Here is a 27,927-nt window from a genome sequence, read left to right on the forward strand (position 1 = left end):
ATTAAAGTGCATATTACAGTCACAAAACCTGAACCTACTAGATCGCCTAACAGTAGCAAGCAGATATACCGTATCACTTTTTCTTATCACCACTGTTTACCGGCAATTATTACTATAACTGTGAAGTAAACTCCTCAGTTTCTAGGCCAGGAAAAAAATCACGGTCTTTCTCTCATAACTGTCCCCGACATATATGACTGTGAGGTAACTCTCCGGTATGTAGGCCAGGAAATCCAGCATGTGAGGTATTGTGGCCTCCATTGCATAGTACAGGTATGACTCAACCTTTCCTGATCTGACTTCTCTCAGATTGACACACTTTGGAAAATTACTACGGATACAAAGAAGACCACAGCGGTAATTTATTTTTTTTTTCTATATATATAGAAGACGTTATGATACAATAGGAATTTGTTTTATGCTATATTGCCAATGTAATATGTAATGTATACACTGTATTGCCTTTTATGTGTACTACTATGATCACGTCATACTATATAAGTGTTCTCCGTGAAAACAAAATTGCATTTATGTTTTGCGTTTTATAGCTATCTTATCTCCTTCTGCCTATTCTGGGTAAATATTAATATCCTATTGTATCAGACAGAGATTTAAAGTGGGTACTCCGGGCTGGGGAGCTTTTTCGCCTATGGCTGGGGAGGAGGTGGATGAAAGCAACAACGTCCCCGTACCTCCTCGGTTTCCAGCGCCGGGTGCTGGATCACGCCGCTACGGTCCACGCTGCCCGGTTGCTTCCTGGTCTCTGATGCGGGCTTGTGGAATGCGACTGTCAGATTTATTTCACATTCATATTCCAGATGCCAATGGGGCAGTTGCCTTAGGCAAAGATTGTTATGTGAAAAAAATCATCATATCATTCAATTTTAAGCCATAATTTTTTGTGTATATGGAGGCAATGATCAAACAACTAACGGAAATTGATTAGTGTCGTTAAACGCATCGTTTGAGCTGACCATAAAATCATTGTTAATTATTGGCTAATAGTTTGCAAATCTTTAGTTGTATGTACACATTGTTCGCTTATTATTATCATCCTAACTAACGACTATTAGTCGTTACTGTGTATTACAGTCAATCATTTCCGGTCATTTGCAAAAGCGATTTTTTGATTTGTTTATCATTAATTGGAGGAAACGAAAAATCGTTTAGTCTAATAGAACCCTTACATGGCAAAATAATGAGTGGAAAGCGAGCGCAGGCCTGTCAGTTCAGTGCTTGCTCTCCATTTGTTCCCTGCTTTCTGCCTATGCTATTATACAGGCAGCGAGCGGAAAGCAGCGAGAGGGGCTGTCTGAGTGATCCTTAGATGATTCAGGCTGCCCATTGCATTCAGCAGCGCTCTGCTGCCGCCACTCCTATTACACTGGGCGATGCAGAGGAACCCCTGCTTCTGTACAATGCATTGAGTGGTGAGGTCAGGTAGCTGGTCCAGCATTAAAGTGTCGCTATTGTTATAACTTTCAAAACCTTAATCAACAGTAGAAGTGATATAAAGCAAATTTGCAATTTACATTCATTATTTTTTAGGTTATCATTGAAAATACGACACTTCCTGTGTTCTCACTCTTTTTTTTTTTTTCAGAGTCTAAAAACAGGAAGTCCCTTGTTTCCTAGGTCATCTGAGCGCTCACAGAGAAGGCAGTCATGTGATTGACAGACACCTTGAGCCATGACTCTCTGTAAGGGTCAGATTTCATCTGTTTAGTCTGTTTTTTGCAACCAGCACAAAACTAACAGCTTCAGGAGACTGGACCTGGATTTCTGGTAAGTATAGCTTTGTTTTACAGCATGATAACAAAAAATAATAATAATAATAATAATAATAATAATGAATGTCAATTGCAAACTTGCTTTAATTCACATCTACTACTGATTTAGATTTTGCTATAATGACAATGACACTTTACCTTCAGGCAACTCTGAATACAGGATCAGGGGCAAAACAAATCAAAAACAAATCACAAAAAGTTTGGATTCTAACATCCACTTTTTGTAATTTTGTAGTACAGTTCTATTGAACTGAATGGAGCTGAATTGCAATTCCGCACACTACCAGAAGACAGGTGTGGGGCTGTTTTGTTTTTTGTTTTTTCAAGAAAGTAGCTGTAGCTACTTTTCTAATCGTGGATAACCCCTTTAATAAAAGATTATCAAGAATTTTTAAGTAACATAACCTAAAATTGTTACTTAAAATACAACTCTTTCTGATAAAATAAGCCATTATACACTGACGTAAAAGAAAAAAGTTATGGTTTGATGTGCTATTATTGTTCAAAAGCAGTATAACACAATCATACTGACCCACAGAATAAACATTGGCATGATCAATAGTACAAAATACTGAAATGCAGAAATAGTGGAATTGTTTTGTTTCTCTATTAACAGTAGTGGGGATACGCAAAAATAGTGAAATAGTTTTGTTTCCCCGTTAATAGTAGTGGAGAGACGCAAAATAGTTGTTCTAAATCCCTTTTAAAAGTACTTATTGAGGTAAATGTGGCCCAAAATGAAGCCATTAAAAAAAAAGTAAAACTAACTGCAAAAGCAAACCTCTAGACAACTACAATACTGCAAAGATTCTCCAGGCCTACAGCCCAGGAAGGGGTTATATCTGTAGTTACAGTTTGAGGCATCTCAATGTATGGTGGACCCACACAAGATGTGGAGAGGGTTAAAATAAAAGTGGGAAATGTTATTGGGTACAAAGAAAAAACAATTATTTTTTAACATAAGAAAGGTTCAAACACAAGAGGAAGCAATATATTAAAAAAAGCAAAACAATGAAAATGCTAAATTCCATAAAAATGATCAAAATAAATGTATTTGTCAAGCTCTGTGTACATAGTGAATGGATACTGCCAGCTGTAATGAATAGTCGAGAAATTCAAAGAAATATGTTGAAACTCCACTGTCAAATGAACAATATATGTTTGTGTCAAACATTATGTCATATTCCGTTCCTCATTTTTCCTCCCATTTCCTACCTTCTCTGTTTTAGGACATGTTTTTTCCTATCCTCTGCTATTGAAAAGGTCATGTCATTTTTTGTGTGTGTTCATTTCATTTGACTTTTTACATCAATCATTTTTTTTTTCTATTTTATTTCAATTATTTAATTTTTAAATAATTATTATTAGGCTTGGAAGGGCCAAAATTAATGGACAGAATATGTGGGTGTTTATAAAGGGCTTAAACAACAGTCAGCCAAGCTGTGGAAACGGGTGGTGTGAGGGTGTTTTTATTTCAATAAAAATTCATTTCTGGTGTATAGATTTTTTACACACTTTACAAGCATAAGGGTAGGTGCACTCGTAACTGATACGCAGCGGATTTCACGCTGCAAGTTCGGAGAAATACGCTGCAATACCCTCAACTCTCATTCAGAATCACAGTAGAATTTTGATCCCGATGTCAGTATGTAAACGCCGCCCCCTTAACCCGCATTAGCGGTACATGCTCCGGCTTGCTTCGGGGGGCTCCCAGCATCCAGTGGGGCAGCACACATATTGGCTGAGTGCGACATCAGAAAAGTATTTTCCTTGTGTCATAAAAGACATGTATATCACATTGTTGGTAAGTGTAATGTGTAACAGTGGCAGCGCGTGTTGCTTAATATTTAAGCTATGACGTACAAGACAATGTGGAGTCCCCAAGTGCAGTGGAAAAAATACCTTCCCACTTAGTATTCCTGCATTAGGCATAGTGACTAAACCCGGCACCGAATCAAGAAGAAACGTGTAGAGAACAAATAGTTTACCGCTCTATATAGGAAACACAAATCAGAATGTATCAGCCTATTGTAAAGGTTCATTTAGAAATCTTAATTCAGAAAATCTTCTAATATTGATGGTAAAATAGGTAACTGGAAATAAAACATGTTTAAAGAGGTTGTCTGGGATGATAAAATATAGCTGCTTATTGCATGAACAGGGCCACACAAAACAATTATGTGTAGAATTGCAGCTCAGTCTCATAGAAGTAAAAAGGCTAAGCTATAATTTCACTTAAAGGAGAAGTCCGGCGAGATTATCTATTAAAGTATTGTATTGCCCCTCCCAAAGTTATACAAATCACCAATATACACTTATTCAGGGCCGGATTAAGGTTGGTGGAGGCCCCGGGCGACAATCTTACCCCCCCCAAAAAAATAAAAAATAAACTATGCCACAATCTATACAGATGGCAGCTTACTGTAGGTGCCCCAGGTGCCCTCCCTTTAATCCGGCCCTGCACTTATTACTGGAAATGCTTATATAATGCTTTTTTCCTGCACTTACTACTGCATCAAGGCTTCACTTCCTGGATAACATGGTGATTTCACTTCCTGGATAAAATGGTGATGTCTCGACCCGACTCCCAGAGCTGTGCGGGCTGTGGCTGCTAGAGAGGATGATGGCAGGGGGATGCTCAGTGTCCCTCCAGTGCCCTTTGTCCCTCAGTGTCCAGCAGCCACAGCCCGCACAGCTCTGGGAGTCGAGTCGTGACATCACCATTTTATCTAGCAAGTGACATCACCATGTTATCCAGGAAGTGAAGCCTTGATGCAGTAGTAAGTGCTCCTCCAGTGTCCTGCTGTGCTCCTCCAGCGTCCTCCTCAGGTCTTTGTGGTCTCCAGCCACCTCCAGCCCAATCAGCCAATAACTGACTGAGACGGGACAGAGCCATGGCCAGTGATTGGCTGAGCGGACTGTCACTCTTGTCTCAAGAGTGATTGGCTGAAAAGGATTTTGGCAGCTGTGGGGGACACTGAACAGCAGAGTAGAACTATACTGAGGAACCCATACGTGTAAGTGTGGATGAGCGAATTATTTAAACTGCACTAAAATAGTTTAACAATTGTTTCGTTGTTTTAGTGGAGTTTTGCTCATCTCTATAGACCACCCTTTTAACATAAAGACTAGAAATGAGCGAATGCTTGACATTTGATTACCGGTGGCTGAATAAGTTGAATGCAGCCCTAAGGCTGCCTGGAAAACATGGATACAGCCATAGGCTATAGCCTGTATCCATGTTTTCTAGGACTCCCTAGGGCTACATCCAATTTCTTCAGCCACCGGGAATCAAATGCCGAGAGTTCAATTTCGGCCTAAGCCAAGTGTGCTCCAGATTCAATCATCTTTACTAAAGACAATATAAACAATAGATGATTTTTCGACAACACATTTTCTGACAAACAGGTGGTTTTAGCGGAGTGATCAAATAATACAGTGGTGGAGCTATGACAGGAGTTTAGGCGCTCATAGACATTAAGGGTGCCTTCACACATACCAGCCCCACAGCAGATTTCACGCTGCAGATCCAGTGTCAGTGCATCCCTATGAGAATACATACCTGCAGCGGGATTGACATCCGGCTGTGTGTATGTAAGTTAACCCCCTGGTGGCCAGAGAATACATCACCTCCTCCCTGCTCCGGCTTGCTTCAATCACCTATCTGCCTCCCTTTCCTGTCTTTTCGCCCCTCCACCCCCCACCAGGAAATGTCCTAACTCACACAGACCTAATTACTGTCGTCACCGTCACCAAGCTCTTCTCTCAGCTCCTTCTACTGTTACACTAGCCTCCCCCCTCCCCTGCCTTGTCAGGTGACTCAGCTTGCTTAGCTCCCATTGGCTGAACAACTGCAAGCCATCACTTGGACTGGGGAGGGTGGGCTGGTGTAACAGGACCTAGAGCAGCCCTCCTGCTGATGACTCATCCTCACAAGAAGGAGCTGCCTGGTGACGGTGACGGCAGTAATTAGGTCTGTGTGAGTCAGGACACTTCCTGGTGGGGGGTGGAGGGGGGAAAAGACAGGGAAGGGAGGCAGATAGGTGATTGAAGCATATTACAGAGTTATATAACTTTGTAATGTGCTTCAATTACTGGGAAAAAGTTTTTTATGGCACTTGTCCTTTAAATAGCTATTACATTATGGAGACACAAGGTATCTCTACTAGACCTATCTGTTTTGAGGCTCAGGCTTAGCCTCCAAATCTCATTCCTGTGCTGAGCATCTGAATTGGGCACAGGTGCAAGATTTGCAAACAACAGAGAAAAGGCTGGGAGGGGGAGCAAGGAGGCATTACTGCCCTCAGCACTCAGGTGTGTGGCAAAGCTTCTTTGACACTTTGCAGAGAAAACATTAATTTTTCTACCTGAATTGCAGCTGTAATATTCCCTTTAATGTTTACTTACCAAAAAGCCTCAACCAGGGGCCTAACTAGAACTGGCTGGGCCCTATAGCAAACTTTAGATTGGGCCCCTTTGCTTCGCGACTGATCACTAAGCTGTCAAGTTTAGTTATAACTGCAAGCACTTGTCAGGAGTGCTTGCAGTTAAAGGGACATTTGCAGAACCCCAGGCCCACTTGGTCACCTGGTGCTCCAAATGATGGGGCCCAGTGTATTGCAAGAGCATGCAATGGGGCCCCCTGATGTGGTGGGCCCCATAGCAGCCGCTATGGCTGCTACAGTGGTAGTTACCCCCCTGGCCACAACATACTCTCTCTAATAGATATGTAGTAAAAATACACATTTGATTAACTAGTTGTTAACTTTTTGTATTCTAGTGTTTTTGTACTGAATCTGAAAGCGTATTTTATACCCATATATGTGTTGTAACTAGTCCTTCTACTCTACCGCTCTTACAATGAGATAATGTTCTACATTTAGTCTCTACTCATCTAAGTTTAGGCAGTGACATAAACCTTAAACATGGAACTAGACCAACAATGCTTTCTAAATGCAAGCTTGCTGAATTAATAAAATTTGCTCTCCTTAATCATTTTGATCTACTACAGCTTTTTGGAAGAACATATTACTAAATGCCAGGCTGCCCGCCTAACCCACCTTCATTGAAGCTGAGATCAAAAGTAAATTCCTAAACTTCACAATATCAATTGGTCAACTGAAAAGTTTCAACACCCATCAATTTATGTTTCTTATTTAAAGAGAATCTGTCCCTAGGTTTATGCTGCCTTAGGCCATGTTCACATGGTGTAAGACACCAGCCGTTCTGTGAACTAGCCAGGTCACAGAACAGTCGTTGTCAGAGAGGATCATCCCGGCTGGTACTGCAGTACTGGCCACATGATCTCCATTTCTGATGAATTGGGATGTTGCAAATTGCAACAACAACTGTGATTTATGTAAAAAATACGTTGTGTAAACATGGCACTCACAGAGAAGGCAGTTATGTGACTGACAGACACATTGTACCGTAATACTCTTTACTGGCTGGGACTTCATGTGTTAAGTCTCTTTTTTCCAACCAGCACAAGACTAAAAAGCTGTCTTCAGGAGACTGGACCTGGACTTCTGGTAAGTATAGCTTTGTTTTACAGCAAAAAAAAAAATATCTATGTATATTGCAAACTTCTTTATTCCAGATCAACTGTTGATTTAGATTTTGAAAGTTATAACAACAGGTACACTTTAAATGAGGGCAGCATAAACCAGTGACAAAAATGCTGAACAGATTGGTGTATTACTTACATCATTCTGTTCAGTCCTTCTCCTAATATGCAGAAGAATAGGCTTTGTGCTGCTCCATTCCCACTGGCCTCTAGATGTTGATTAGCAGTTGTCTGCCTTTATACAGTATAGACAACTACCACTCGGTGGCCAGTGGGCTGAGTGTGCTAGTGCTCATGAATATCCTGGACTACCGAGCACACACAAATGATGGAGAGGACTAGATTGTCATGCTCAAAATTTTTGCTAATCAGGGGTATATCTCCGAATTAGCTGTACAGAACAGTAAGTGATACATCATTCTGTTCAGCTTCTCTGTCACTAGTATATGCTACCCTGAGAAAGGACAGCCTAAACCTGCTGACAGAGTATCTTTAAAAGGCACCAGTTAATATTATTTCAATTCAATTCAAAGGTTTATTGGTTTTTGATAAAGCAAATTATACAAATTTAACAATTCAGCAATGACAGGTACATGAGTTTAGGAAAAAGACACGGAGGGTGGGGGCAATACAAGCACCTTGTAAGGGATAAAAGGAATCCTACATCTGTTTTATTTAAGTTTTATCACTGATGGCATCTGCTGGGGGGGACAAGCCAAGAAACACAAGGAATTGAGAGGAATGGCTCACCCTAGAGAGAATCACAGTCGTGTTTTCAATTAAAGGAGAAGCCCAGCAGCTCATAAACCCTGCAGCCGGCAGAGGCAGGGAAAAAATTGATTACAAGTACTAACGTACCTCTCCCCCCGTTCCCGCGGTGAGTGATGGGACTGGCCTCAGGACCCCCGCCAGAAGGCATCACGTCCCAGCTGATGGACTGGCCGCTTAGTCAATCAGTGACTGGAGTGGCATTCCGCCCCATTCACTGACTGGCTGAGCAGCCAGTCCATCAGCTGGGTCATGACGTGTCAGCTCTGGAGATCCCGGAGCCCGGCAAGGGGTACAGCGGCCAGTCCTACTGCTCACCAGGGGCACAGAGAGAGGTAAGTTAATACTTCTAATCAATTTCCCCCCTGCCCCTGCCTGCTGCAAGATTTTATAATCTGCCGGACTTCTCCTTTATATATTCTTTATGTTCCTTCTTTGTTTATGTTACCACTTTATCTATCTCATATCAATGCTTAAAGGGGGTTGGTCACTTTATAGTAAAATTGTTCAGTGTACAGTATTAGTAAGTGTACTCACTGTATATACTGACAGCAGCTCCCTGTGTACCTCTTAGAGCTAACATTAGACTCCGCTCCTCCAGGCTGTACTGTCCTGCACTGTGGTGAACCTGTCCATAATATGGCCGACATAGAGGAGCATGTGACCACGCCCCGCCCCCAGTGTCCTCCATAGGCTCCACAGACTCAGTGGTGGACACTGGGGGCTCCATGTCAGGCATATTATGGCCAGACTCACCACAGAGCAGGACAGCCTGGAGGAGAGGAGTCTGATATTAGCTCTATGAGGTACACAGGGAGCTGCTGTCAGTATATACAGTGAGTACACTTACTAATACTGTACACTGAACTATTTCACTAAAAAGTGACCAGCCCCTTTAACCTTCTGTAGTGAGCTGCACCTGTATATTTCCTAGAGGGCATTGCCTGCTGTCTTCCCACAATTCTATACTTTTAGCTCACGTAGCAATTTCCTTGGTAAATTAACACTATATTTTTTAAACTGAACCTATTTTTGGTTCTGATAAAAAGTGTGGATTTCCAAATAAGTTTGACTGTTTCATGTGCTTGTAGTATATAATACAAAGACATGGTATTTCCTGTCAGCTCCTTATTATGAAACCACATTAGAATGTATCACTGATATACTAAAGTGCCCTATAAACAACATTCCGGATCCTGTCACAGTTCTACTTAAAGCTCCTTATATATGCAATGTTTATCGCCTACATTTTGTGCGTAAATGGAAAAAACGAAGTGAAGAAACGTGAAGCAAACATGACCTGTTTACATACAGTGATACATCCAGCTTTATATGTAATTTAAGGGCCATTGAGATAATCTAAAATGTATACACATATACACATTCTACATAGTCATCCTATTAGTCACCTAGAAATATAAAGAAAAAAAAAATGCAATTGGCCTTCAAATTTGTTTATGGTAGGCTGGGTTCTCACTTTGCAAGCCACTTTTTCAATCCATTTTTGCCAAAAAATGGCTGAAAAAACAGATGGAAAAACATGCATTTGTGCACATCCGTTTTGATCAGTTTTTCCATTGACTTCCATTAAAAGAAAAGGATCAAAAAGCATCTTTCTTTTTTTTTTTCTTAAATGTACACAAAAACATAGCCGACCGCATTTTTGTGTGCGTTAAAAAAAACTGAGGCGTTTTGAGCTGTTTTTTTTTGTTTTGTTTTTTTTACAATGGAAGTCAATATAAAAAATGATCGAAATGGATGCACATACATACATCCGTTTTTCCAAAAAACACATGAAAAACAGGTTGCAAAAACATAGTGAGGACCCAGCCTTAATTGGTTTTACATTTGTTCTTTCAGCAACCTTTGCAATCCCCAGAATATGTATTCTTAGCAAATTTTTACTTCTGGAGAGATGTGGCATTGTGGATCTATTCATCTTTAAAGGTGTTATTGAGTGAAAATCTTTTTCTTTTAAATCAACTGGCGTCAGAAAGTTATATAGATTTGTAGTTTACTTCTATTAAAAAAATCTCAAGTCTCCCCATACTTATCAGCTGCTGTATGTCCTGCAGGAAATGGTGTTGTTTTTTTTTCAGTTTGGCGCAGTGCTTTCTGCTGACATCTCTGTCCGAGACAGGAACTGTGCAGAGAAGTAGCAAATCTCCATAGAAAACCTCTCCTGCTCTAAACAGTTCATGTCTTGGCCAGAGATGTCAGCAGAGAGCACTGTGTCAGACTGAAAAGAAAACACAATTTCCTGCAGGACATACAGCAGCTGATAAGTATGGGAAGACTTGAGATTTTTTTATAGAAGTAAATAAAAAATCTATATAACTTTCTGACACCAGTTGATTTGAAAGAAAAAGATTTTCGCTGGACAACCCCTTTAACAGTTCATTGATTTACAGGCTTTTTCACCACTTGGCCGCCGGGTGCTACGTCTAGCCCTTTAACCGTAAGCGCTTATAATGAGTGGCTAAAGTTAAATGCAGCGATCTGATTTACAAAGCAAAGAAGCTTGGCTCCCCGTCCAGCAAGTGACCCATAACTAAGACAACCCCTTTTCACATGCCCTGCTAGGTTACATGGACATCACAGAGGGAAATCCTCTGCATCCTTCTGTGAGCCAGATCACTATGTAAAACAAAAGATTTAGATCTCGCTTAGAAAAAAAAGAGGGGGTACCCAAGCATTCAATATACGCCTAAGAAGAATTGATACCCCCAGATAACATCATATTAAACTTCATTTACAATGTATTGTAAACTACAAATACAATGGAAAAGAGCCCAAAGACCTCACTGGATATATAGCTAATTATATTACAAAAGACTAGACACTATATTCAGCTCAAAGTACAAGCGAACAAGTCTTATACAATATAAGGCTATGTTCACATTACGTGAACATCCGGCCGTTCCGTGACTCCGGGTCACGGAACGGACGGTCCCAGCCCGGATCATCACGTCCGCCCGGGAAGCTCTGATGCGGGCGCATCGGCGGGTGCCCGCATCAGAGCCTCCCATAGCACACAGTGAAGCAAGCGGCCGGAGCCGCTCGCTTCACTGTGTGAACTGACAGGTCCCTCTGCGGCCGGAACTCGCTGAGTTCCGGACGCAAATAATGGACCTGTCAGTTTCTTGCGGCGCCTCATGGGATCCGGCCGGAACGTATACGATGTGTGCACGCTCCGCCCGGATCCCATTGAAACTGAGGCTGTGTCCACACCGCAAATCTACGGCCGTGGTTCTGCGGCGAGAACTACGGCCTTAGATTTAGGTAGTGTGAACATAGCCTAAATAGCTATACATTCAGTGAGGTCTGTGGGCTCTTTTCCATTGTGTTTGTGCTTCCTCTTATCCTTACATTGGGTATGTAAATATACGTCTTTTTATATTTTTGTGATGAATTAAATAAAATTAGATTTTTACAAAATGAAGTTTGATATGTAATCAGGGGGTATCCATTCTTCTTAGGTGTATATGGAGCTCATAGGCTTACAGGAGGTGGGACAAAGCAGTGCAGAAGGTGTGCAGCACCCAGGGGAGGAGACATTGGTGTACTAGGGGTGCTGGGCCAACCCCCAGTGCACCTAAAGACTTAATTTTCATACACAGAAAATGGCAGACATTTCGGGAATCGGGCAGCGGTTCAAAAAGTAGAGGGGTACCATTAGAATCTGTTGGTTGACATCGTATATCCATTAGGGTACAAACACACTGGGCGAATCCGCAGTGGATTTCTCGCTGCGAATTCGCAGCGAGACCCGCTGCGGTTCCTTGCCCTGTGCACTCAATAGCAGACAAACTCGCAGCAGGATGTACATCCCACTGCGAGTATGTCAGCAGCCCGCCTCGTGAAACCCCGGCCGGCCGGAGCGTATACATCACCTGGTCCCCGCTCCGGCTTCCTTCGGAAGGTTCCTGGCAAGTCCCGCTTGGCCAATCAGTGCGCTGCCCCGCCGCAGCGTGACATGAAGACGACAGGAGCCCCGTAGCAAGCCGGAGCGTGGCGAAGGTGATGTATACGATCCGGCCAGCCGGGCGTTAACGGGGCGGGCTGCTAACATACTCACAGCAAGATGTCCATCCTGCTGCGAGTTTGTCTGCCATTGAGTGCACAGGGCAGTCATCCGCAGCGAATTCGCTGTGAGAAATCTGCTGCGGATTTGCCCAGTGTGTTTGTACCCTAAGGTTTAATCAGACAAATAGTTACTGGCACTTACACATTAGTTCACATTGGCACTATAAATTAAAATGCCTGGGCATTATATACATGTCCATCTAAATCCATTACCACAGTGCCACTATTTTTATAGCTGTCAGGGTAGGTTCACACTATGGAACTCAAGCTGGGAATTTCCGACGAATTCCGCAGCTTGTACCCGTTCACGGCTGCGCGCCTCTCCGCCCGTGCCATAGACACCATCCTATGCACGGGCGGATTCCGCATTCAGCTGAAAGAATTGACATGTCAATTATTTCAGCGGATAGAGGAATCGAGACACCCATAGAATGGTGTCTATGGAGCCGGCAGAAAGGCGCGCGGCCGTGAGCCAGTACGAGCTACGGAATCTGTCGAAAATTCTCCGCTCAGGTTCCATAGTGTGAACCTACCGTCAGGCTGGATACACACACTGCAGATTGTGTGCCAAAACCAAAAGTGGATTCAAATAGGATGTAAAATATAAAGGTAGGACTTGTACTTCTCTCTTACCTGTTGGATCCTCTTCTGGATTTTGCACAAAGCTGCCATGTGTGTCAGATCGTTCGGTTTTAAACAATAATCGTTTTGTGTAATACCAGGCAATGATTAAATGACCAACAAGAAATCGTTTCATAGAATCTGGACCTATTTTCATCATTGATTTCACAAATCGTTTTGAACATCGTTCATCGTTCATGTCATTCGGTCTATCAGCCAGGAAAGGACGAGCGCAAGAACGAACGTAAGTAACGTTCATCGTCCTGTGTAAAAGGGTGAATGATTTAAGATCGTTTGTCATAGCGGTCGTTTGAGATCGTTTATCATCAAAAAATCTTCCCGTGTAATACCTTAGGGTTCTATTAGATGAAGGGATTTTTTTACGATTTAAAAACGAACAATAAACGTTTGCAACTGAGATTATTTATCGTTAACCTGAAATCGTTCACCATACTACACAGAATGATAGTCGTTAGTTATGGTTGTTACAACGATTGTTACTGCAATTGTTACTCCATCTGATCCCAGCAAAACAATGAACAATGTGGAATTATACTGAACAATTAGGGAACAAATGTGGAACTACAGGGAACGAATGTGGAATTATAGCGAATGATTAGCGACGATTATGGATGATTTTAGGTTCAGATCTTAGGGTGCATTTACACAGAGATTTATCTGACAGATCTTTGAAGCCAAAGCCAGGAACAGACTATAAACAGAGACAGGTCATAAAGGAAAGACTGGGATTTCTCCTCTTTTCAAATCCATTCCTGGCTTTGGCTTCAAAAATCTGTCAGGTAAATCTCTCTGTGTAAACACACCACAAATCAACGATCCACGAACGATTTTTTAATTACACAGGACGACTATCGTTTAAGTTCGAATGATATAACGGGCCCTTATACATTACCTAGAGTGCTGCATGAACCAAAGGACACAAATTCAACCCCCAGTCTCCATTTATTGTAGTAGTTTCTGCATTTCAGGCAAATAAAAAATTATTGAAGCTCTCGTGACTGTCTTGTTTTTACGAGTGGTCTGTTATAGCATGAATCAATCATTTGCATGTTTAAACAGAATGAACCCACCTTGATGTCCTTGCAGTTAAGATCCTTAATGATTACTGTATGGAATGATCTTGTGCTGAATCACCATGAGTTTCCAGTTCTTTAAACAAAATCTCATGAATATCCGATTTAATAGATACAATGGGCCAAATAAATTCAGCCTTAGGGTAAAATCAGTGAAATCTTCGGGAAGTGCGTCCAACTTTTTTTTTTTTTCTTTTATATCATCCTAATAAAATGCAGGGACTCGTGTTTGTAACACACGACCGGAAGCAAAGCAATTAATATGTATATACAGTATACATAGTACAAGAAAATATGCATGCTGTGGTTAGCTTTATTTGAATGAGTACGTTCATGTTGCATTATGTATGTTTAATGTAAATTTAAGTTTAATATAAATTTAAAAAGTCTGGTTTTCATGTTCGTATTAGTGTGCTCACTTTGGCTTAGATTTACTCATCCGTCTGATATAATCAGACACATAGCAAATGTCTCAGGCAACATAGGGCAATGAAATCCATAACACCTGTGGCTGATATTTTTGTAATTTACAGAATCCAGTCTATGTCCTAGGCTCAAGTGTCCAGGAGGCGGGCCAAGCTGATGAAGTGCCGCTGCTCGCCTACTAGCTACCTCTTACCTGGATACTTGATCAAAGGACAATAACTGGATTTTATAACTTATGAAAGGGTCATTAGCTGCAACACATATATGATAAATTTCACTTCCTCATTGTCTCTCTGCCTATGTCTGCAGCTAATAGCATGCAAATAAGCTGACAGAATCCCTTTAAGTAGCACATGCTTGTTCTAAATTCTCCATGTGACCAAATGTTAGCTTTACTTTAAATATAGTGGATAACCTAAGGTGTGTAATGCTGACAGCTCTTCCGTGTGATCTTGCTGTGCCTTATGGCAGACATTCTGTGGTGTAGTACGGGAGAGAGGTAGATGCCAATGTTTGGTGGATGTTATCAGTGGTGTGATACAACTCGGCCAGAGGTGGTATGTGTTGTGATGCCAGTGCTAGTCCAGCACACAGGTATGATGTTGGTACCTGCTTTTAGTGTGGCTGGCTGTATTCCCCAGAAATGGTTGGTGACCTGCCAGGTTGTGATGGGTCCCTTGGGCTCTTGTCACGGCAGTCCTGAGTGGCAATTGACCCAACCAGACTATCGGTACTGCCACCCACAGAAAGGGGAAAAATAACCCAAGGTGTACTGCTAGTGTGTATAGGTGCTGGTGCGTAGGAAAAGATGACTGAGTCCCAGTGATGAAAAAAAAAATGGAACAGCTTTATTGTACAGTCTCTTAATAGTACAAAACACAGCAAATAGATAAATCTTTATACAGACTTGAGTACTTGAACTCGTTTGTGCTGAGGAGATACTTGGAGCAGTAGCGTAGAGGTAATTGTATCGGTGCTTGAACGTTTAGCAGAGTAGAGCAGCGTAGAGTAGAGCAGCGTAGAAGAGAGGAGTTTGTCAAGGGAGTCCTAACCCAATGTAGTACTGTTCTCTGCCGAAATTTGAGAGAATACTTGAGAGTGAGAGATACTTGTACCCATGTATAGACTATAGTCTGACCACCTTCTGCTATACAGTGTTGAGTTACCGTCCTAATCAGGTGATATAATTCCCAGCCTTGGTTACCTGGGTGAAGCTACGTTTCCAAGTCTTTCCGGTTACCTGCACTGCGAGATAGGATACATAGACCCTCTGGTTGCTTTGCCCTATCCAGGCTAGTTCCTCTTGTGTATCAGGATACTGCCCTATACTTTGTAGAGTGGTTTTCGGCGTGAGCTAGGATGATCCCCCAACTTTTCTCCCTTTGTAGTGTCTTGCACTGCAAAGTAGATATAGGATAAGTACTGAAAGAACTAAGTGTCTCTAGTTGCATCTGACCACATGTGTGTCTCTGTCCAACTCACTGAACACACTTCACTGAACACACTGAATTTACGTCCTCCCACACAAGGCTAACTAGCTACCTCTCTAAGGGCTGTGTGTGTGGGGGGAGCAAGGATAGGCAGAAAAAGAAAGAGCACCTCCTATAGGTCAGCACTGAACACATGGTACACCAATAACAGTTACCCATTGTTAACTACAGCTGTGCACACAAGAACAAAGGTGTATATAGAACACTGACATCTAGTGGTGAAACTAGAGAATACTACCTTCATCATCACTGAACATAGAGTAAGAACTTTATGACAGGTGCCTCGGGCACTTAACAGTGGGATACCACATTCCCACCAGGCACAGATTTGATCATTTTCTAGTGGATGTTCTATATTGCACTTCAGTCCTTGTCAACAAAATGGGACTGAGTTGCAATACCAGGCACAGCCATTATAAAATTCCCAGATATATTTCTTGGAAAAAGGGAAGGGCCTTCACTAATCTAATATTGATCTCTTATTCTCAAAATTAATAATCAATATCACAGTCCTAGATTGGTGCATAACCATAGATTTAAACCCTTCAATTCCATGCTTGTGTGCAGATTTTGAACTTTATAAGACCCCTAAAAATCACTACAAGTAAGCATCAATTATCAATTATTATTACCTGCAGGTAGGTGATGAGTGTCTTTTATGGTAACCCCCCTGTAATATGTTCATATATGGGCTGTTTTTTGTTCTCCAAGTAAGAATATATTCATATGCTGCATATTTGTTAGAAATATTTCTGAAAATGTCCAATTGATCCGAACGCAGCTTGCAGAATCCATGCACATGCCACAAAAGCAACCTCATTCAGATTTATGGAATTACCTTTCTATGTGCATACATTTTGTGCAATGAATCTGCCACGTGTGAATATAGCCTTGATCCCTTTCTTTGACATACAGAAAAATTTAAAAAATACAGCCTGTCTGCAACAACCACTAGGGGGAGCTTAGGAGCTTTCTGTATACTTAATAATAAAACAGTAGCATAAACAGGCAATTTTATAATAATTGTGACAAAATGATGGTCTCATGTTCTGCCCTAGACGTATTGTGCAAAATATTCTTTGTTTTTTCCACATAGAATAGGCATTTAGGCTGCCAGAAGTGGATCCAGCAGGAACCAATATAAGTCATTCCTATATACTGTATTTTATTTTACTTTCCTTTTGAATCAACTGGTTTCACACAGAGTTTTTGTCTCTGTTTTACTGTTTCTAATATACTACATGATGCACACAAAAATATGGTCGTAAAAAAAGAATGTATATACGTTTTAACCCGCTTGAATGAAATTCAATCAGAAATGGATTTTGCAGTACAGCACAGAGTAGCATTCATTATTAGTATCTAACAAAGTGTATGAAGCATACAGTATATTTTAAAACAAATGTGAACTCAGCTTTAGTTTTGGTCAAGAACTGCAGTGGTAGTTTTAATTAAAAAAAAAACACAAAAAAAAACAAAACTGATGTGTGTGACAGCAGCCTAAAGACATCCATTCTGGAGAACTGCCAAAATATATAGAGGAGAAGGAACCCTAAGGCCAGTTTCACGCGTACCGCATCACGCCGGATTTAATGTTGCGAGTTCCGCAGCAAAATCCACTGCAATGCTCTGTAGTGTCATTTCCTACGAATTTAAATTCTTGTGGTGGATTTTCATGTAAAGCCCCTGTCCACTTAACCCACCACTACCGGGCTAATACATTACATGTCCGTGCCCCCATCTGTTTCTTTGGCTCCCGGCTCCCTGACATCCCGCTCAGCCAATCAGTGTGTTTCTGCGGGACAGCGCACTGATTGGCAGAGTGGGACGCCAGAGAGCCAAAGAAGCAGAGAATAACAATGCAGAGCATCGCAGCAGATTTTACTGCAAAACTTGCATCGTGAAATCCACTGCAATGCGGTACCTGTGAAACTGGCCTAAAGCTAGATTCACACATACCAATTTCATGCTGCAAGTTTCGCAGTGAAATCCACTGCGATACTGATTTCTATTAAGGTCTATGGCACATCATGCAGTCAGCGGGTTTTCACTCCATTGTTCGAATGCATTGTGCTATAGACATGAAAAAAAAATAACCACTTAGCTCCCAGCACCATGTTTACCTGCCCGCATTCCATCTGCATGCTTCCGCATGCTTCTCTGGGTCCCCACACACTGACAGCCCGCTCAGCCAATCACTGCACTGTTTCGCCGCAGCAAGTGATTGGCTGAGCGGGCCGCCAGTGTTTGGGGACCCTGAGAAGCATGTGGGAGTGGGTTGGTGGAATGTGGGCAGGTAAGCATAGTGCCAGGAGCTAAGTAGGTTTTTTTTTTACAAGTCTACAGCACGATACATTGTCTCAGCGAAATGAAAACCCACTGCAAGATCGGTGTGCTGTAGAATCAGTATGGCAGCAGATTTCACTGAGAAACTTGCAGTGTAAAATCCGCTCCAATTCGGTACATGTGAATCCAGCTGATTATACGCAGTATATGTAAAGATTAATCCATGTGAGAGAGGTTTCAAGAAAGTAGTTACTATTGTTATTAGAAATACCAGCATGGCTTCATTCTAATTGTCCGCCTGTCTAAACCTGCCCATACTTCTTTCAGTAGAAATAAATAGTAAACCATATACTTGCTCCAGGTAAGGGTAGATACTGAACCAGCTGATCAGAACTGCTGAGTCAGCAATATGCAAACATGACAATAATTTCACACCGTTTGGCTGAATTGGGTTTACAGCATTTACACGCCACATTTTTTTTTATAGTCTGTAATGAAATATAAAATGCACAGCACACAAAGCTTTTTGGTTTGTAGCCTTTTCTGGTGTTTTGTTTTTTTTTTGAGAGGGGGGGCAGTGACAGTTTGGTGTCCCATTATTGTTTATTATTATTGTGTATTATGCTCCTGTCACAAAGTTCTCACCTCAGGTTAAAGGAGATGTCCGGCAAAATTTTTTATTAAAGTATTGTATTGCCCCCAAAAAGTTTTACAAATCCCCAATATACACTTATTACTGGAAATGCTTATAAAGTGCTTTTTACCTGCACTTACTACTGCATCAAGGCTTCACTTCCTGGATAACATGGTGATGTCACTTCCTGGATAACATGGTGATGTCACGACCTGACTCCCAGAGCTGTGCGGGCTGTGACTGCTGGAGAGGATGATGGCAGAGGGATGCTCAATGTCCCTCCAGTGCCCTGTGCCCCTTAGTGTCCCCCTGCCATCATCCTCTACAGCAGTAAGTAGTAAGTGCAGGGGAAAAAAAACACTTTATGTTTTTGTGTAACTTTTGGGGGGCAATACAATACTTTGATAAAAAAATTTTGCCGGACTTCTCTTTTAAATGGTGATGAGGTATTTTAAAGTTTCACCATTAGGTGTCAGTGTTTTCTATATGCCTAAGTGTTTCTATGCACGGCTGAAGAAGTTATGGGTTAATATTGTTTCTTACCATGTGTTTTGTGCTAACCAATAGGAGGTGCTTCTTCTTTTTCTACATATCCCTGCTCTCTACACACCCACCCCCTGTAGGAGGAGTGAGTTAGCTCAGTGTGGGAGGAAGTAGTTAGTTGAGTCTAATCACGCAAGTGTATAGATGCAGTTAGAGACCAACAGTTCTTTTGCTACTACCACTATGTTCAGTATGCAGTGCTAAGCACCTTAAAGGGAGAGGTCACCAAGGAACACCCTGACCCACGCCAGGAACACGTCACAACAGAGCATGGCAGTATCCTGAAACAAGAGGAACTAGCCCCATAGGACAAAGTTACCTTAAAGAAGGTCTACGTATCCTATTGCGCAGTGCAGGTAACTGGGACACCTCAGACACCTAGCTACACCCAGATAACCACGGCTGCAGCTTGTACTACCCTACTGGGATGGGTTCAACAATACCAGGGGGCAGAAGGTGGTCAGACTTAGTCTATACACAAGTACAAGCAAGTCTTTATTACAAAGATATCTTCAGGTTCTGGCAGAGTACATTGCTACACTGGGTTGGGGCTCCTCTGGCCCACTCCTCTCCTCTACTTTGCTCCACTCTTTCTTACAAGCACAGCTACAACTACCTCTCTCACTTCTTCTCAAGCACTAAAGTCTGTGTGAAGATTTATCTACTTGTAAAAGGTGTATTGTTATATTGAAGAACCTGACAGTAAAGCTGTTCTATTTTTATACTACTGGGACTCTGTAATCTTCTATACGCACCAGCACCTATACACACAGCACCATACACTGTGCTGTGTGCATGGGTCGTTTTTCCCCTTTTCTGTGGGTGGCGGTACCAACAGTCAGGGTGGGTCAGTTGCCACTCAGGACTGCCGTGACAACAGCCCAAGGGACCCGCAACAACCTGGCAGGTTACCGTTTATTTGGGGAACACAGACAGCCTCACAAACAAGCAGGTACCAACATCACACCTGTGTGCTGGACAAGCACTGGTGTCACAACATTAACAACACTGGCTGAGCTGATACAGGCAAACACCTGGGATATATATGTAACTATAACCCTACCACAACAGGTTTTTGGAAATGCCTTGTGAGACATAACCAAGAACTTATTCATAGAAAATGAACACTAAAGGTCCTATTATAGGAAACGATTATCAGCTGTACCGGCCGCCGACAATCACTTGGTATAACAGGACATATCAAAAGGCCACAGTCTGCTAACATGCATGATGTGGTCTTTCAACAGGTTAAAAAAGCACAATCAAGTCAGTGACGGTCTGCTGTGTGCAAACTGCCGCTGGCTTCAGTGGGCCACCCAAACGATCTAAGGAACATCCAGGCAGGCCGCCATGTCACAGCAAACAAGGGCTGTTATTTGCCGTTAGATGACTGCTGTATAAAAAAAATAGCTGTCATTTTGATGGTGTATGAATATAGCCCTAAGTAGTATTCCAATCCCGAATATTTATTCCCTATCTACAGAATAGAGGAAAACATGCTGATCAGTGGGGGTCTGACTGCTGGGACCCCACCAATAACAAGACAGAGGGGAAATTGTATGGAATAATTACATTGCATGTGCATGGCAGGTGTTCTTTCTCCACCCTGCACCCAGTAGTGCAGGGTGAGTGCTGAACATCAGAAGTAGGGATGGTCCGAACCTGCCGAGGTTCGGGTTTGAACCTGAACTCTCGGCAATGATTCCCGCTGTCTGCCGGCTCCATGGAGAGGGTGGATACAGCGGGAGAACCGCTTGGAAAACTGGGATACAGCCATAGCCAAAGGCTGTATCCCAGTTTTCCAGGCGGTCCTCCCGCTGTATCAGCCCGCTGCACGGAGCGGCCAGACAGCGGGAATCTGATGCCGAGAGTTCGGGTTCATACAAAACCGAACCTAGGCAGGTTCGGACCATCCTTAATCAGAAGACATAGGAGACAAAGCACAACCTGCACAGAGAGAAGAGGGTGAAGGACCTGATCACATGACTCAAAGGTCCTCAACCTTACAGTGGGAAGAGCAGCCTGAAAGAGAGGAAGAGGGAGAAGATTGAGCTGTAAGTGCTGTGTGTCTGTGTCAGTCAGTCAGTGTTTGTGTCAAAAAGTCAATCAGTGTCCGTCAGTCAGCATCTGTGTCAGTAATGTGTTTGTATATGTTAGTGGTGTCTCAATTGATTGTGCATAGTGTGTGGATGATGGGTGCATAGTGGATGGATGAGGGGCCCGCTGAGGCTCTGTCGCCCAAGGGCCTGCAAAAACCTGGAGCCGGTCCTGGCCACCTGCAAAGGTCTAATACAGCAATGGTTAACAGGATTTTATAGATTGTAAGCCCTTGTGGGTAGGGTTCTCTTTCCCCATGTACCAGTCTGCCATTTGCCTTCATGTAATGTGTTTTGATCTTGTAATGTTCCTGTTTGTTACCCCTATCTATTGTATAGCGCTCTGGAATTATTAATAATAATAATAATAATAATAATAATAATAGGAAACTAAATGCAGCCTCAAAAAAGTCATCAAAAATAAAGAGATTAGTTCAGTATGAAACCACTGATTACAAGGAAGATAATAAAAATATATTACGCCTTTTTGTTGTTTTATCATGAATTATAGTGCAATTATCCTTGACCTTTTATAGCCAGCACATCAAAGATCGTAGTTGAGAAACTTGACTAATATATAAAATCCATCCAAGTGAACGCCTCCTCCTTCTACTAATCCAATGAAATGTGCCTTCTGTGTTATTTTTGGTGTGAGGAGTGTCATTTCAAAGAAATTAAACAAAATGCATCAAAAGAAAGGTGAGACCTAGTTGTACATCAGCCACCCCTGACAAATCCTGCTCAACAACTAACATTGAAACATGCTATTAGACATCAGAAAGGACTTGGCTTAACATTTTATTCATACAAATAAATTTACTAAAGTGATAGGAATTTACTTAAGTGTCACCATCCTAACAAGTCATATTAAGATCACTGGTGCCAATGCTGACAAGTAAAGTACAGTTCTACTTGGGTTACTATTAAAAAATAAATAAATAAATAATTGAGTACTCTTGTCACATTGATGTTGCTGGGCCCCAATGCACAGTCTGTGTCAGGGACCCTATTATGTGCCATTTATTATACTAGTGTACGCCTATGCTGGAGAGTGGCCTTATGGTATCTTTAGACACCAGACCATGAGTGCAACTGCTACCTATGCATCTATAGCCATGCATATACCTGACCTAGTGGTGCACTGATGAATCATGGCAGTGCCTTGTGCTAACTTAATTGTTCTCTTGCAAAGTTTGCAAAACAAGAGTCCGTGGAGCCTTGGTTGGGAGTCTCAAAACACGGGATAGCCAGATATCTCTACCCTGGCCCCTTTTTGTCAACGTCTAACTCAAGGTGCGAGTATTGCGATCATGACAAGGGCTTGCCAAGGCAGGCTTCCATCCACAGACAGTGATTACTGTGTTTTGTTGGTTGATTAGTCATTGCCCCAACCAGCCTGAATCGTGCTCCACACTGACAAGGGGCAGAAACGGCTGTCTGTGGATGGATGCCTGCCTTGGCAAGCCCTTGTCATGATCGCAATACTCGCACCTTGAGATAGACGTTGAGAAAAAGGGGCCACCCTGTTGTTTCCCTATTTATGTTCCAAAACTCGCAACCGAGTGGGACTTAAGGGGCTATTTATCAGGGTGGTGTGGTGCTCTCCCCATCATGGAGGCACCCCGTGGCAACAGGCTAGAGATATCTGGCTATCCCGTGTTCTGAGACGCATAACCGAGACTCCACGAACTCTTGTTTTGCATTTAAATTTTTGGGGGCATCAGTGGAGACTCTTGATTGAGTACTTCATTGGAATTTTTTCACTGATCTCCTTGAGTTCAGTGATTACTGTGTTTTGTTGGTTCTCTTGCAAAGTAACAATAAATGTTAGACTGCCTCCTATTGTATCAGAGATGTTAAAGTGTCACTGTTGTTTCACAAAACTTTTGACATGTCATAGAGACATGTCAAAAGTTTTGAGCTTCTCCTGGCTCTTTCTCACTTTCGGTATGGGTCTGGACACTCAGACCCTGACCAATCTGGAGATAGATTTCGGAGAAGGCCGCGCTAAGCGTGTCCTCTCCTGGTTCTGTGTCGCGTGATCAGTCAGATTCATAATGGAGCTCTATGGAGCCCGACTAATAAGTCCAACTGATCATGTGACACAGAGCCGGTAAAGGACCAGCCTTAGTGCAGTCTTCTCCTGACTCTATCTCTTGATTCGGTCTGAACACTCAGACCCGGAACAATAAAAACTTTTGACATGTCTCTATGACATTCAATAGTTTCGTGAAACGACATAGACACTATTAAACCTGTTGGCAAGATACAATGATTGCTTGGAAGGCTTGATGCAGAAAATTCAATGATTCCCTTTTAGGGTAGCTTCACACGTACCGACTTGCAGCATTAATAACGCTGCAAGTCGGCTAGGTCCTGGTAGATCACTTTCACTACATACACGCAGCGGTCTGAACGACTGCTGTGTGTATGTAATTCTGCCGGCCGCTTAACCCCTGCAGCTGCCGCCCGGCTCCCGCTCTGTATACATTACCTCTCCTCGCTGCACGGGGTCCCGGTGTACTGCTCTCCCGCCTGGCCAATCAGTGGCTGCAGCAGGGCAACACACTGATTGGCCGGGTGGGAGAGCAGTACGCCGGGACCCCATGCAGCGAGGAGAGGTAATGTATACAGAGCAGGAGCCGGGCGGCAGCTGAAGGGGTTAAGCGGCCGGCAGAATTACATACACGCAGCGGTACGTAATGCTGCGAGTCGGTACGTGTGAAGCTACCCTTAATCCAGTGAAACTAATGTCCTCTACTCATGTAATTCCACAGAGAACAGTTATATTGCAGTAAATTCGATACGCACTCTATGGGTGCAGATGTGCCACATTTATCATTCGGCATAGTGTAATGTTATCTGAAAATGTGTTACCAGTGATTTTCCCTAGCTAAAAGTAATTCTTCTTGGTTATCATAACTAAGTAAAATATTAAGATTCTGAAAAAAAATCACTTGACAAATATTTTACTATATATCATATATATCTTCCTTTGAAGATGGTCATGCTTTCTGATGTTGTAGCCAAAATCCACTGGCCTATTATGAAGTGTCCAGTACTAGGGAGACTACCTACTGGGGTTAGCTACACAAGAGATACTTACTAACAGGGGGTTACCTGCACAGAGGGGCATAAATACTATAGAGATGCACAGATTGGGGCATAACTACTGTAGGGGCACAGAGGGGCATAACTACTATATAGAGACAGAGGGACCTAACTACTATATGAGGGTACAGAAAGTGCTTATAATATGTTGGAATTTGAAAATGAACAAACAATCCTCTGATAACCTATACCACACTATAGAAGGATTCAATTATGGAACTTTAGGACTGATCGTTGTGACTCACAGAGTGCAGTCACTTCTCTTAATGTGCTTTCTAACATATTGGTTAATTACTTGCAAAGATGACTCCTTAGCACAGAAAACCAGCTCCAATTTTTTTGCCACTGGGTGTTTTCCCTCCCTATAGTTTGTTGTCCACTGCCTGTTGAGCAGGCTCAATCTATCTCTAGTAAGAGCTAGGTCAGGACAGAATGCAGGAAGTGTGCTATGTGCTAGGGAGTGGGAGAGCAAGCTTGAGAAAATCTTGGCTGTGTAACAGCAATCTTAAACACACCCTCTCTGTGGGCTTCCCTTACCTTTCAAGCTCAGGGCTCCTCTTCTCCCTCCTTTTTGAGCTGCTGCTGTTTCTTTCAGTACTGCTCACACAGCACCTTGCAAAGCTGGTGCATCAGTAACCCTTCTGCCACATTCCATTAATAATAACTAAAGATATAATATAGTAAATCATCAGCCCAGCACACTCTGATCAGTGCTCTTTCCCCTGCACTTAGTGCTGTGCTGTGATTGGCCAGAGAAGTAAGGGAATGAAAGCCCTTTGTGTGTACTACTGGCAGTTTCCCAGCCCTGGCCCCACCCTCTGTAATAAAGTGAAAGAGAAACCCCCATGCACCATGCAGAGGTGGCTTAATGACACCAAAGAGAGCACTAGAATCTCATTCTCACCAATCTGAAAGGTTAATCTAATAAAAACCAAGCAGGTTTTTAAAAATCTTTTGAAATGACAGATACACTTTAAAATAGCACAGCAGTCTTGTTTATTGAGCCCTGGGGCCTAAAATATCTTAGGTTGTTTGCCATAAACATAAGTAAGCTATGAAGCTAACCCAGACGTTACTATACAACTGAAAAGATAACCCTTGTAGACTCTAGTTTTTGTTCACTAAGTGAAAGGTCAGACAAAACAATAGAGAACAGCTTACTGCCTGGCACAACCATGGTGTGTCATAACGTGAATGACATTGTCACAGAGAAGAATGATGCACTCGTTTTCTCACAGTCTTTCAAAGAAAGACACAAACGTCATTATGTGACTCAGGGTTCCATGTCAAATGACTTACTGGCTGGAAATGCTGCCTAGTGACAGAGAAGCAAAATTGAAGATAATAATGGGTACATGTGGTACCCAAAAGGCAAGAAAGAAATACAATATCCAGAGATCAGCAGCACACCTTCAGAATGGAAGAGTTTATAGCAGGCATGTGCAGTGTCCCTATATATTGTTAGCAATGACTGTGCAGTCCTTGCCTTAATTGTAATGTAATGAAGGATAAAGACTTATGCCCCTATTCCACGAGTCGTTTGTAGGAGCAAACGAGCGCTATTAGCGCTCGTTTGCTCCTCGTTCCCCGCTCGCTGCCGCCGCTATTCAACGCGGCGTCAGCGAGCGGGTGAGTGCGGGAGGGGCGGCGGGGAGCTGCTGGGGGGGCTGCCCGGGGGATCGCTGATCGTCCGGGCAGCCCATAGGATATAGCAGCATCTGCTGCCGACGGTCCTATTCAACGGAGCGACGGCAGCAGATCGCTGCTATATCAGTCGCTTGTTTTTCAACATGTTGAAAAACAAGCGACTGCAACGATCAGCCGACATGAACGATGTCGGCTGATCGTTGCACTCTATTCCACGGGACGAATATCGTTCGTAGCGGCCGTTATCGGCCGAATACGGACGATATTGCTCCTCTAAACGACCCGTGGAATAGGGCCTTTACCCGATCACGTTCCCCAGTGGCCTTAGGCCTTGTCTGTGGGATTCCCTGGTCTCTGCAGCTGCAGCTTTCAGGACATTGTCTTGTTGAAAGTAAACCTTCGGCCTACTCTGAGATCAGGTTTTCATTAAGAATATCTCTGCACTTTGTTCCATTCAGCCTTTCCTCAGCTCTCTTCATTTGATGACAAAGCTGCTGACAAACACCCCCAGACATATTCCTACCACCACCATGCTTTCCTGTAGGGATGGTATTGTGCAGAGGATGACCAGTACCTGGTTTTCTTCAGACAAGAAGTTAGAATTGCAGCCAAAAAGTTTAATCTTGGTTTCATCAAATCAGGATCTTTGGAGCTCAACCAGAGTGAACATAGGGGTCTTAAGGCCCTATTCCACGGGCCGACGGGAGGAGCAAACGAGCGCTGTCAGCCGACATGAATGATGTCGGCTGACCGTTGCCTTCTATTCCACAGGTTGATTATCGTCCATAACGGCCGATATCAACAGAATTCAGCCGATAATCGTTCTGTGGAATAGGGCCTTTAGTCAACTCTCTTACAAAATCTCTTCACCCCTGATTACTTAGTTTGGCGGAATGGCCAGCTTCCTGGTTGTTCCCTTTCACTTGTCCTTTTCTCAAGATCTGTAACTCCACACAATCCTGTCTCTGAGCTCTACAGGCAGTCCTTTCCACCTCATGTTTGGTTTTTGCTCTAATATTTATTATCAGCTGTAAGACCTTATGATGTGCCCAAATGATGTCCAATCAACTGAATTTACCACAGGTGACACCAATCAGGGTGGAAAAAAGAGAAACGGGAGAACCCAGAGCTACATATCAAGTATCATAGTAAAAGATCTGAATATATTTGTCCATGCAAAACGTAAGTTTTTCACATTCCCATTATATGCTATTTCTTAATTTTACCACAAGGCCTCAATGTAACAAAATATAAAAAAGTGAATGGGTCTAAAGACTTTCCAAATGCATTGCATGTCTTTTAGTGAAATATATACATATATTCCCCCAATTAATTCTTTCACTATTAAAGGGGTTGTCCCACTTGCTAAATACTCAGTTTAGCAATGCTGCGTCCCTACTCACTGCCTGGTTTGGAAGGGGGAAGGTGGTGCCTGGATGCAGCGGTGCTGTGCTGAATCAGCTCAACTTGCTGTGTCTCCTACTAAGGTTACACATGTCCCCGAGCCTTCCAAGCCCTGGAGACATAGACACATTGAGTGTTTGGGCGTCCACTTGGCAAATGAGGTTCAATGTGGATAAATGTAAAGTTATGTACCTGGGTACTAATAACTAGGAATGAGTGAACCGAACCATAACAAACCAGATTTGTTACGAACTTTGCAAAAAGTTTGGTTCGTCACCAAACCAAACTTTGAGAAAGTTCGTAACGAATCTGGTTAGAATAACAATAACAAGTAAAATTACAGAATAGACCAGGATACAAGGGAT

The 27,927-nt window shown here is 42.6% G+C and overlaps 1 long non-coding RNA gene across 1 annotated transcript; it reads left to right on the forward strand.

Moving 5' to 3' along the window:
* LOC138797002 (uncharacterized) lies at positions 1–27,378 on the forward strand. The gene is made up of 3 exons (XR_011363875.1): positions 1–357; positions 1,604–1,785; positions 27,242–27,378. It is a non-coding gene; the product is annotated as an uncharacterized lncRNA (long non-coding RNA).
* Positions 27,379–27,927: the final 549 nt, after the last annotated feature.

The sequence above is a fragment of the Dendropsophus ebraccatus genome, chromosome 7, assembly GCF_027789765.1.
Source record: "Dendropsophus ebraccatus isolate aDenEbr1 chromosome 7, aDenEbr1.pat, whole genome shotgun sequence".
Classification (NCBI taxonomy): Eukaryota; Metazoa; Chordata; class Amphibia; order Anura; family Hylidae; genus Dendropsophus; species Dendropsophus ebraccatus.